This window comes from Pan troglodytes, chromosome 13 (genome assembly GCF_028858775.2).
Source record: "Pan troglodytes isolate AG18354 chromosome 13, NHGRI_mPanTro3-v2.0_pri, whole genome shotgun sequence".
NCBI classification, from domain to species: domain Eukaryota; kingdom Metazoa; phylum Chordata; class Mammalia; order Primates; family Hominidae; genus Pan; species Pan troglodytes.
This window is the reverse complement of record NC_072411.2, coordinates 35,306,514-35,320,019: the sequence shown is the minus strand read 5'-3', so window position 1 is coordinate 35,320,019 and position 13,506 is coordinate 35,306,514. Positions and strand designations below refer to the sequence as shown.

General features: G+C 39.2%; 1 protein-coding gene across 6 annotated transcripts in view; it reads left to right on the top strand.

Moving 5' to 3' along the window:
- The window catches only part of NCKAP5 (NCK associated protein 5), a 996,333-nt gene that overhangs the window by 404,856 nt on the left and 577,971 nt on the right, over nt 1-13,506 (top strand). The gene's annotated exons all lie outside the window — the stretch shown is intronic.

Sequence of the window (13,506 nt, the reverse complement as noted above, 5' to 3'; positions counted from 1 at the left end):
CCTAATCAGCGGCCCTATTATTTGTGCCATCACCCAGTAAATATTTACCAAGGGGCATTTTTGGAGAACAAGCCTTCCTGCTTTTTATGTGGAACTGTGCCATTTCATACTTAGCTGATACCTTGTTCCTTTAAAACGTTTAATAGTTTTGTCCTGTTGGGTTTCTGTAGATGAATAAGAATGTGGGTGGTTGAGACTTTCTTGCTGCAGGATAGAGGTGCAGTATTGCTCCTGAAGGCTGTTGCCCCGACTGGGATTGCTTCCTGGATATTACGCCCTTCCATCCTCATTCTCCTAATAAACACTGTTTTCACATGGTCCTTTCTCTCAGAGAGTAGGTGGCATAAATAAACAGGCTCTGTGAACTTGTTACTCATCTCAGACATGAACATAGCCTACAAAGTGCTTTAAGAAGCATGCCGGTACCTAGATTTCCAGGTACTGTAGCAGGTGGGAAGGGCTTAGAGAACGGGAGAGAAGCTAATCATTTTGTGTTGTGTTGAAAGGTCTTGAACATAAGTCATAGCACTTGCTGCTATGGGTAAAACTATGGCCTCTAAATAGCCGGAGATTTGGGAACTCAGAATGTTGCTAAGAACACATGTTATGTGGGATTACTCCTTCAAACTTGGGAACATGTAGGTCTGAACTCAAAGCCTGATTCCCTTATTTATTATTGATGTGATTTGGGGCCAGGTTATGAATCTCTCTAACCTGTTTCATCATCTATAAAAATTAAAAAAATTATGTGCATTTATAAGATGTTAAGAATAAAATCTAACACATATTAGGGCATGAGACAGTGGCCCCCACACAAGAAAGCCAACAGATGTTAGCAGCTATGGTCTTTTAATATAATTTTCATACCACTTTGGACTGGATGAGACTGGCTATTTCACATTAACCTCGTCTCTCAACCTCCTCCCTGCACCCTACAGAGAACAATCATTAATAGGGAAGTTATAACCTGAAGCAATTACATTGGCATTGGCATTACATTGGCATTCCTGGGTATTATTTTCATTTCTAAATATTATAGCATTTTAGTTCAGAGCTAACCTAAGTCTCTGGGTTATTAAATATTACTGCAGCTACTTTCAGAGGGAGTGTGGCCCTCCACAAGTATGATGGAAGATGATACCTATTCTTTCCTTGAGATACAAACAGATCAGTTCATGAGATAAACCAGTTTAGTTTAAAGATAAGCTTCGACATTTCAGTTAACATTAAATTCATCAAATGCTTGTAAAAAGTCACTGTGCTTGGGCTGCAAGGGATGCAAAGATGAAGAACACAGTCTTATTCTCAGCTGGAAGAGGGGTTTGTATGATAAGAAATAATAATAGCATCATAGTAAGGAACATCATCATAATAAATACATCTGTCACTTATTAAGCCCTGGTCTGTGTCAGAAACATACTATATCTTTGGACCTTTTCAATGACAGCAGTATTGATATCTGTGAAATAGATATTTTCTCTGTTATGTTAGAATTATTATATAATAAGGTAAACTTAAGTGTTATAGCGGTGTTATTAAATAAAACACTGTGGGTTGCAAAGGAGAGAGTTATCCTATGAGATAAGCCTACCTCGGGTGGTTTTTGCTGGTACTTTGAATCGTTTGGAAAACTTGAAGGTGATTTCTGTAATAACTACAATATACAGGGTTGTATTTGGGTTCAACAATCTCTTAATCCCCTACACTCTGTTCACAGCATTATAGAAATGCGAGAGAAAAGATTGGGCTTTTTAAATCACACAGCAAAGAATTTATTCTTTTCCATTTCTCAGTTCTTTGCTCATTTTCATTGCAAATACCTCCTGGGAAAAGATCCTCCTCACCTTCCTTGTAAGGTTCTTCCTAGTCTAAAGACCACATTATCATCAATAATTTTTCTGGTTTATTTTTTCTATTAATGAGATGTAAACTACCAACATTTTTTTCTAATTTAATTTGTATCAAGTTTCACACATATGCCCACATGTGCCAAATGTTAAGCATGGCATTGTAAGTAAGATAAGATGAATTAATTCAACCTACTGGCATTACAGTCAGATTCAATATATAACACACAGTTCACCTGATGCAAATTTGTATCAGCTTGCCTTCTCCCAGACTGTTCTACTTTTGTTTTTCCTCTTAGTCACTTTTTTAAAACATAAACTTGTTAAAATACTAATATCGTAGTGCAGTTCTTTTTACCTCCGCCCGAGGGACAGGCGTCCAAATTCAGCTGTCACTCGCTCCACTGTTTTTTCCTATTGTGATTGTATAAAATGGACTATTTATTCAAAATTCTGGCATGGTACTTTTATTGTAGGAGTCCTAAATTTGCCTGCATTACTGTGACATGGGAGAAGAATCATGTAGGGCTATCTAAATATTTTGTTTCACCTATGAATTTTGATCTTCAATAAGAATGTTTTTAAGGGAGTTGTGAATTAACTCAAGAAGGCATTGATTGATCTGTATAACCCACCCTTCACTGTGTTCCAGTGTAAAGGAATTACAGCACCAAATAAGTTCCAACTAAACACTGCATTTCTGTGCATAGGTGGAAGGCCTCCTTTCCTGCCTTTTTTCACTCATCTGTTCATTTATTAGTTTACTCAACAGATGGTTATTAGGTGCCTACCATGTGTCAGGCAATGTGTTGGACTTAAAAGAGTGATTACCACTGGTGTTCTTTATTCTAATATTGAACATTTGGCAACAGAAAGTCACTGGTTCTTGAAAGAAATGAAAGAAACACATAAAGTTGACATCACATGCATCTGCCCACTTATGGCTTTTGACAGCTTTTAGATGAGACTTACTTATTTTAGGCTGCCTCATCCTCATTGCATTAATATACTTTAAAAAAATTGCTTTCTCATTTTACTAGGGCTTTCAGAAGGAAGAAACCTTTGTGTCTCTGTACCTCATACTTTATCCCAATTTTCCCCAAGACATTTCCAGCTGCCTTTTTTTCTCAGTGCCTGATACCCAGTAAGTGTTTAATAAATATGTGTTGAATAGAAGACACGTAGAAAGGAAGGAAATTTGAGGATTTACTGTATTAGAAATTAGCAAATTATCTGATTTGGCACTTAACAGACCCCAAAAGACCTGTCCCTCTTTTTCTTCTCTTCCTATGAATCATTGTGTCTACTTTAGATCAGATTAGGGAATATATCCTCTTTTTTCATTGGACAGTCAATTTTAGGGCTTGGTGCACACCACGACTTTGTATCTGTGGTTTCTTGTTCAACATTTTGGCACTGGTGATGATTTTGTAGAACTTTGGAATCCTGATGTTGCTTTGAGGACATCCCTCAGTCACTCTGCTAAATTACATTACTCTGAGATTTTTATTCTGTTTTGACATGATCTCCCTCTTCCTCTTGCTACACTGACATAGTTGGAGAAACTCATCTTATTTTCATTAAAACATACCATTTATTTAACATACGTACAAGATCTTAGGTTTCATGAGTTCATAGTAATTAGTTATAAAATGTAATTAGTTATAAGTTAGTTATAAAATTATTTATAAAATACAAATGCCTTCAAGGAACTTAAAATTTAGGTGAAGAAAAAGGACACAAAGCCTATAAGATTCCCCCAAAACACTTAATGTGGAGCTGGGAATTAGAAGAAGGAAATCAGTGGAATGGGAGATTGGAAGATAAAGTGATGGATGAGGCTGGTGTGGTTGGGATAGGCCAGCTGGGGGAAGGAGAGTATCAGCTGACCCCAGTGGGACTTAGACATGAGGAGGGAGAGCACTCTACCCCGCAGAGGGCTTGAGCTCAGGCAGGGACCTGAGCACCTGGAAGAGAGGGTGGGAGGTGGAGGTGGAGCGGTAGCAGAGACCCATTAATATGGGTCATCACATGCATGCTAAGGAATTTGAACTTCATCTTTTGGGCCAGCATTTCCCAAGACCCCTCTTTCTGGAAGGCTAGTTCTATTGGATATTGTAGAACTGTTAGTCAAAAGAAGTCCCCATGGTTGAAAAAGTAAGAAAAGCTGGGAGAAAGTTAAAAAAATGTTTCTCTCCTACAGAAGTTCTCTCTAAGAATTTCTTAAAATAGTTTTGATCACTGAATCTGTTACTTTTGGTTTTCTTCTTCTCTTCTTCTTCTTCTTTTTTTTTTTTAATTGAGACAGGATCTTGCTCTGTTGCCTAGGCTAAAATGCAGTGGCACAATCTCGGCTCACTGCAACCTCAACCTCCCTGGGCTCAAGTATTCCTCCCACCTCAGCCTCCCTAGTAGCTGCGACTATAGGCATGCACCATCATGCCTGGCTAATTTTTGTATCTTTTTGTAGAGACGAGGTTTTGCCATGTTGCACAGGTTGGTCTCAAACTCTGCTAGGCTCAAGCAATCTGCCCATCTCAGCCTCCCAAAGTGCTGGGATTTCAGGTGTGAGCCACCATGCCCAGCCACTGAATTTATTCTTAAGGGAACATATTGTGGGGGCTGTTTGTAGAGGCTATCTTGGGAAATGCTGTTGGAAGCCATTGACAATTTTGAGTCAGAGGTGATGTTGGGTAGGTGGTTTTAGGAACGTGAATCTGAAAATGATGCAGAGGTTGGATTTGAGTGAGGAGCAAGGAGTGATTAGGGGCCTAGTCACAAGTAGTTCGGATTTCTAAACTACTTCTATGCAGCAGTCAAAGACAGTGAGGTGCTCCAAGGGTATTCCAAACCCAATGAGACAGGGATGTCTTTACAAGCATGCGCTGTTTTGTTTTTGGTTTTTGTCTGTTTGTTTTTGGTGGGCACTCTATAGTCCAAATGCTTTCTCAATAAAATGCACTTAAAACACAACCCAGCTAATTCAAGCCAAAAGTCAAGTGTAAGTAATAGTGCCCTTAGTGACTCTGTGCAGTCTTTAGCGCTTCCTGCACTGGAATGGGCTTATGTAGGCTGAGGGAGTATCTACAATGTGGAAAAGAGACTCTACACCCTACAGTTGGGAATCTGGTTCTTTGCGTGGCCCAGGTGCACTTTTGCTGGTCTTCCTCATCATGACCTTTATCTGAAAGGAGAGTGGGCACAGTATAAAGGTCACACAGATGTTGCTGCCAGCTCTTTTGAGTTTATTCATTTCTATGCAAAGATTTTAGCACATAATGTTGGGTCCCTTCATTTGTCTCTCTGGTCTCCAAGAACCGGCCTCTAGGTTTGTTCACAATCTTCATGTTCTCCTTTGTCTATGTACACAAAGTTAAGCATCTGGCCTTTCAGCTATTTATGTGAGATTACACAGAATAATGATTTTCTTTTTCCCTGATTATTTTCTATTTTTGAGAAATGTTCTCAATATTTACAAAAAAGGCAGAGGAATAAAGCAATACTGTATGATGAAAAGCTGTGCTGCTTTTTCTCTAGAATTGTTTATCAGAGTAGTTATCATAAGTGTCTTAGTTTTCTTATATATTTATGAATATAAATGCATTTAGCTGCTTAATTAATAACTCATTTGTTCTCCGTATTTGCTTCTCTCCATTCTTACACCTGTTATGATTCTGTTCCTGCATTTGGGAGCTTACAAATGATTCAGACTAGTAGTTATTAGTGTGAATATTTCTGAATATTTTTCTCTTTTGTTGTTTGCAATTTCATAAAGTATCTGGATCCATTTTGTTCCTAGTTATATTGCTTGTTGGCGCTTCACATGGCCTTGAAAACCTTCAGCTGTGTTTCTTTATGCTCTTGCTTGACAGGTTTCTGACCACTGGTATCTTAATATTAAATTAACTTGTGCTACATAGACATATCAGTGTCCTTGAGCATGTTGACTACTTCAAGCTGAAAAAGTTCGTATTGATTCCTGAATTCTTTTTTGGCTGTCTACATTAGATAAAGTCATGGTATAATTGCAAAATTCCCACTTTTCTTTTGTGAGTAGTGATTGTGTGCGTGCATAGGTCCTACAGTCTGTAGAAGGTAAGTAGGGAAAATTATGATGTGTCCAGCCTCATTATCTAACTATTGTCACTGTTTGACTGGCCAAGATTAAATGGTCTTCTGTCACTATATGAATCTAGGAGAGAAGACACAGAGGATGAGGGCTGCAGCCCCAAAGGGCACTTACCTGAGCACATTTATGTTAATAAATGGCCTCTAGTGTACTAGATTGAAACAGGAACTTTCACTTTGTTTTAAACTATTGACTGTACATTTCTTCCATTAATTGTAGAGTGATAACCAATGAATGTGAGGTAATGATATGTCTCTACTGGTTCATGTGGGCACATTCGTTTTCTAATTAGGTGGTTATAATACACTGAAGATATTTTATATTTATCTATTTTCTTAAACTACAAATTGTGTATGCTTGTGAGAATATTGACCTTGCTTTTTAATATGTGGACTTAGGATAATTTTCTAAAGTTTCCTAAATGTTATTTGATAAAAATACAGATGTAAACATTATATATTATTAACATTTATAATAAAACAATTATAAGCAATTTAGGAAGATTGGAATAAACATATGCCAAATGAGCCATAATCACTCTACAGTGGTTATTTTGGGGTCACAATTTTTCCTAATGGGGTTGTTAATTCAGATGAAGGGTTTCATCTAGATGCCTCAATGTAATTTCTATTTTTATATTATCGAGTTCAATAGAGGGGGTAAGGCTCCTATTTGTTCAATGATAATATGTCAAACAAGTAAGAATATATCACATAAATATAAGCATACAATTATTGTACATATTAGTGTTAGATTACTACCATTAACCCCAAACTAAGTGAAAAACTCAAAATTAAATTGATCAGATTATATTTCTTTGGTTTACTTAAAATTTCCAATTATTTCATCAAGCAGATTGCTTTTTTCGGGTTTAATTAACCATCATTCCTTCCACTTTGAAATAGGAAGCACGATGTTTATTTACATAATAGAAGATATATATACAGACTTGGGACCTTTGGAAAAATAAAATTTTAAATCTTTAAGGGAAAGCATGTTCCTTACTCCCTGTCAGTTCATACTTATGAGTTTGCACATAATTTGTTCATTAATTAAACACTTGTTTTTAATTCTGTAATGTAAGCTTTGTATACCCATTCTGATCCTAGATTTTACTTCCGATGACAGAATGTTACATAAATTGCTGAGACTACCAGAGATACCATTTGGTTTCCAAAACAGGATAAAAGCTGCTGCAAGGATTCTAAGCAATGGTTGGCAAGGGCTATTTTAATACTCTTAGCTGCCACTGCCCACCCAAGGGGCAGAGTTTGTCTTTATGGGACATCTTGTATCTCATTCCACTGAACAGAACAGCCATTATCTATTGTAGACCTCATTTCGTATCCATTCGCACTAGGAGCCCTCTGTTTGTCTGTGTCAGGACTGTATTTGTACACACATTCCCTAAAGCTGTCACTTACACCCCTCCCCCCAAGGAAACTAACATAAGTGAGTGGATCAATGGGGTGGGAAAATGTAGCTATTCAGTAGAAACCACAGGGTTTCTGCTTTTCATGGCTTTGCTTCCAAAAATATTAATAAAGAAGTGATGTATTAAATAGTTGTCTTTCAGTTTATTTTATTTTGCATTTTTAAAAGAGTGATGTGTCCCAAGGCTCTGGAAACAAAACAGTATTTATAAGAACATTTATCCTGGAAGGAGGCAGGAAAATACAAATATTTGGGAACTGAATACTTCCGTGGTAACTGTGAAGTGGAGAACTCTCAAGTTAATTCAACAGCTGTTCTTTATGTATCTATAGGACATTTTTCCTTTTTTCTTTCTTTTATTTTTGTTTGCAGAAGTCCTTTATGTCCAGTATTTTATTCTGACAACCATCACAAAAATCTAAGAAGTTATTTTATTATTTTATAAAAGAAAACTTTTTTTCATAGTCAAATTGCTTGTTCAGTTTCACACAGCTAATGATTAGGTCAGAAGTTGAATTCAAGTTCCAGGCTCCTAACTGAAAGCTCTTTTTTCACTGTAATACATTGCTTCCATTTACATTATTTATTATATTATTTAAAATAAATGTTTAATTAGTAACGCTTCTTTTTTATTCATCCCAGTTCTTCAACTCTTTAGAGACCAGTAATTCTGTGATATACTTTATGAAAAACGTAACAAGAATATTGAGAGAATGGGCTTTGCAGTTACAAACCACAGCTGGGTTTCAAATCCTGACCTAGGATAACTTACGTAACTTCACCCAACCTCCTATAAATTGGTGTCCTAATACCTATCTCAAATTATTATAGTGAAGATTAAATTAGATTATGTATGTGAAGGACGAAACCCATAGTAAAGGATCAGATGATGATACCTTTTCCTCCTTGTTGATATTATCTGTTGCTGAATAACAATCTCCAGACTTAGGGTTTACAACAATATCAACTGTACTATCTCTCACAATTCTGAGAGTTGATTAGACTCAGCTGGGTGGTTCTTCTGCTCCTCATGATATTGTCTGGGACTTCAGTCACCTGAGGGCTCAACCTCGTCGAAGTATCTGAGATGGGTCACTCCCATGTCTGATGCTTCCTACTGAAGCATCAGACATGGAAAGCTGGGCTCCTCTGGGGTGACTGGGTGTCTTTTTCCTTCCATATCATCTCTCCACATGCTCTCTCTAGCAGGACTACTTACATGGTGGTTCAGGGCAAAAGTGTAAACTTCTAGATCTTCCTAAGGCTTAGTCCTGGAGCTGGCATTGTGTCACTTCTCTCATGTTCTATAGATCACAGCATGCCACAGGAGCAACCTGTTTTCGCTGTTGGAGGAGATTACACCAGGTCATGAATATTGGGAGACAGGGGTCATTGGGGGCCATCTTTGGAGATCAGCTGCTATAGTTATCATCATCTAAAATTTTTTAGGCATGTTTCCCAGGCTTTTGCAGTGGAGCAATGAATGAGTCAATGCCAGTGAGAGAAGTGAATTTCTGCTTATTTTTGTTACTCCTGGAGTTGACGGAAGGCAGATATCCTGGTTGCTCTTTAAAGAACATGCTGGAGTCCAGCCTTATCTCTTATTCTGAGCTCCACATTGTAGGGGAGCTGGTGGGACATGTCTGGCATGGGTCCTTCAGTGGTTTTGTGATGACACTTTCTCACATTTGAATTTATCATTTTAAAGCACTTTTACATATATTTTCCCTTTTTTTTCTCACTAAAATACACATTTGGCCTTGGCCTGCATCTTCATTTTACATATAAGGAAACTGAGACTAGGAGTTTAAATGATCTTTAAAATGTCACCTAGCTTGAAAAAGGCAGAACTCAAGCTCTACCCCAGAGTTTCTACAACTGGAATATTGCTTCCCCATCCTGGTTCCATTCAAGGGATAAATATGATGAAACGGGGGGTGAGGGAGTCCAAGGCATGGGGGCATTGAAAGGAAGCCTTGGGTGGTAGAGAGGGCATAAATCTTATCTAGCTCTGCCACTTTCTGCCTTTGTGAAACCCAGTGATTAACTTCTGTCTTCTATAGCCTTCATTTACTTAATTTGTGGGATATACTGCCTCTTCCATGAAATAAGGAAGAACAATACTTGCCTTAAGCTCTTTGTAAGCTTATCATCAGTGTTTGATGAAGTAAGTTATGTAAAGGTCCAGCAGAATGCCTGGCACAGAGTGGGTCTTCTAGACACATTAATTCTCTTTCCCTCTCTCCCAGAATTTCTTAAGGAATCTGCTTTCTGAGCCACAGAGCTGAACCTGGGTTATATTTTGAAATGCATTGGGCATTCTTGGTGTACTTTGCATCGTTGAGTGGAAAAGTTGGGGATTGCTTGCCTGATTGCCCAGCAGGAACTCTGTTATGGTTATTCACTTTAGCAAGAGGCAGTCTTGGTGAGGTTGGCATCTTTACCCTGAAACACAGGATTCATTATTCTCTAAGAAGCCTGGCGAAGTGAATGAATGGGACTGACAGAGTCTTCACCTCACGTGCCACAAGTTGCTATCTGCAGACCCCCTGAGGCTGGCTGCCTGCTGAAGGACAATGGTAAAGGGTTGTGGCTTGCTTTTGTAAATGGCTGCTTCAGCATATTATTCTGGACATTGGAACGAATTCTGCCAGTTGCAAGTAAGTCATGAATTTAAATTTGTGGGCATCATGCACTATAACTTTAGAACCCTTGTAGACCCTATTTTTGGCTGGCATTGAGGAAAGCTTTCTCCATTTGTCTTTGGTGGTGCCCATGGGCAGCCTGACTTTGGCCTAAAAAACCTCTGGTCTCATGGGGGCTCAGACCCCCAGGGGCATAGAAAAATCTTAGGGCACCTTCTTTTGTCTAAATCAGTGACAGGGCAGAAGAAACATGCCATTGGAGTTTAAAAGGGACTGCTTCACAGCAGCATTACTGTACGCAAAGACCTCTCGTGGTCTGATCTGACAGTCCCTGTGCTGCTGAGGGGACCCAGCTCCAGCCAATGGTAGGATGTCTATGAGTTGTGATGTTGTTGGGAGCTTGTGCTTTTGTGTTTTCTACTTGGCTGTGACTAGAAAGGGAGCCCCATAGTGAAAATGGAAGTTCAAGTCATCTCTTTTCTGCAACTGCTTCTAGGAATGGTTACATCCAAACAAACATGATCAGATGGATTTCTTTCCATTTAAGGGCCTCTGGGCAAAGTGATTTTATAGCTCTTCTAAGTAATCTTTACTGCCAGGAACTCTCTCCTCATTGATAATAAGCACCTCTCCCATCTGAAAACCAAGCTTCTGTTCTCTTGTTTGTTTAATCAGGAGATGTGGGGATGAAAATGTCATCATCCTCTGAATAATGATGCTTCCAGTATAGGAAGGACACTTTTAACTCACTGAGCCTATCTTTCCCTTACCTTATGCAGTTCCAATTCTTGGACTAAAGGTCTGTGAAATATTATTTTTCCTAAAGAAATTAAAATTAAAATTAAAATTTTAGTGGGTTATGACTGTGGCCAAACATTAGGAGAGACTTCCTCATAGTTTCAGGGCCTCTGGCCTCAATTTCAAAGAACCACTCCAATAAACAAAATGCAGTTGATTACTCTTGGGGCAGAAATATGCATTTGGATTGTGTCTGGTCTTCATTGCTGTTAAAAGGAATATGCTTTTTAAGATAAATGTTGAGTTCATGTTTCTTTACAGTCTATACACTGATTTCACTTATATTTTCTTTTTCTTTTTATTTGTATGAATTACTGGGATGCAAGTGTAATTTTGTTAGATGCATATATTTCATAGTAGTGAATGAGGGCTTTTCTCATCTTCACATCTATTAAATAAGAACTATTATTGCATAGCAAATCTCTGCTTTAGGTTACAGTTTGATAGAGAGCCTTGTAGAGTCAATAATGAATGATTTTATATGCTTTTTTTTACTTTGGCATCTGCTATGTGCTAAATGCTGTGTTTAGTGTTGTCATCCTCCTTAACATTCCTGTGCCCAATGAAGTCAAAACCATGTGGCCAAATAAAGTCCGGGAAATTCATGCAAGGCTTGGCCTATCTTTGGGGGAGCTCAATGGCAGTTTTAGGGTCTGGGTAAAAAAAAATTTGTCTGTTTTCTTTTCCACTCCACTGTATGTGGCTAGCAGCAGATACAGGAATCCCTCACTGTGCTCAGGGGATTGGTTCCAGGACCTTTCACCAGTACCAAAATCCATGGATGCTCTAGTCCCTGATGCCAAACCACATAGGATTTGCATATAACCTACACACATCCTCCTGTACACTTTAAGTTATCTCTGGATTACTTATAATACCTAAAACAATGTAAATGCTGTGTAAACAGTTGTTACACTATATTTTTTCTTTGTGTTTTCTTATTACTGTTTTGCTGGGTTTTTTTTTTTTTATTTTTAAAGAATGTTTTCAGTGTGTCGTTGGATGAATCCATGGATGCCAAACTTTGAGATATGGAGGGGCATATATTTTCTTTCTCTTTTAAGAAGAAAGCATATTTTCTTTTCTTGTTTTTGTTTGTTTGTTTGTTTGAGACAGGGTCTCACCCTGTCACCCAGGCTGGAGTGCTGTGACATGATCAAGGCTCACTGCAGCCTCAACCTCCTGGGCTCAAGCCATCTTGCTACCTCAGCCTCTCAAGTAGCTGAGACTACAGGTTTGTGCCATCATGCACAACTAATTTTTTGTAGAGATGTAGGCTCCCTGTGTTGTCCAGGCTGGTCTCAAGCTCCTGGCCTCAAGTGATCCTCCCTCCTTGGCTTCCCAAAGTGTCCGGGTTACAGGCATGAGCCATTGCCCCTGGCTGTATTTTCTTTAAATGCTTTTTAAAAATTGTGAGAGAACCTGTTTTCAATTTAGAACCTGTTTCCACTGAGAAAATAGCAGGCAGTGAGAACCTCAGGAGAGCAGAGCCTGCCTCAGAAGCAGGTGGCCCTGCCCTCGGCTGGCCCTCCACATGGTGTCAGGAACCACACCTGCATGCTGTCTTACGTGCCCTAAGCTGGTGGTGGGTACCCAGGATGAGGCAGAGGAACCACACCTGCATGCTGTCTTACATGCCCTAAGCTGGTGGTGGGTGTCCAGGGTGAGGCAGAGGGCTGAGCTGTCCAGGGCTCCAACCCATAGGAAATGTATGGTGGTGAAGCAGATCATCCGCTCTGCCTGCCCCGCTCGCCTAGACCTGGGCTGTTCCCTGGCTGCCTCACCCTCACGTCAAGGTCCTGATAAAGGTTGATCACATAGCTGTGGATTAATAGGTATTCCTTCCTGGGGAATATCTGTTCATTGAATCAAAACCTCAAAGGCTTGGACCCATTGTTTCTCCTTGTGCTCTGGCATTCCTTCCCTGATGTCTCAGGATCCTGATGTTTTCAGATTTCCTGTCATTCCTCTGTTTAAAACCTCTCTTCTTAGGTTGCAGTAAAATAATAATAATAATAATAATAATAAAACCCTTGGTGGTGGCTTTACATGTTCTGCCTTTTCTGTCTTCTTTCTTCACCTGCCTTCTTTACGTTGCTTCAGAAGCACATTGCTGGCTGCCTTGAGTCCTTTCTCCAGGATACTGCCACCTCATCTTTCAGGACTTAGCTTCAACCTCCTTCCTCCAAAGACTAGGTTAGGGCCCTTCCCAAACCGCCCCACCTTGTGTTCCCTTGGGCGTATGTGCTTCCTTTGTAGATCTCATTATATTTGTAGTTATTGGTTTCAAGTCAGAATTTATTGTCAGATTGTCAGCTTCGTAGACATGGAGCTTGAATCTGTGTTGTCTTTTGTTCAGAACCCATCACAGAGCTGGCACATAGGAGGTCCTCAATCAACAGTTACTTTGAAGGAGGAAGGGTGACTAACGTCAAGTCAGACTGAAGGTGGTTCTACCTAGAACAATCGGAGATAAAGTGTATTGGTTTCCTGTTGGTGCTATAATAATTTGCCACAAACTTACTGGCTTGAGACAAAAGAAATGTATTATCTCATAGTTCTGGGAGTCAAAAGTGCTAAAATCAAGCTGTTGGCAGGGTTCCATTCATTTTGGAGGTTCTCAGAGAGAATTTAACCTTCCCCACTTTCTAGT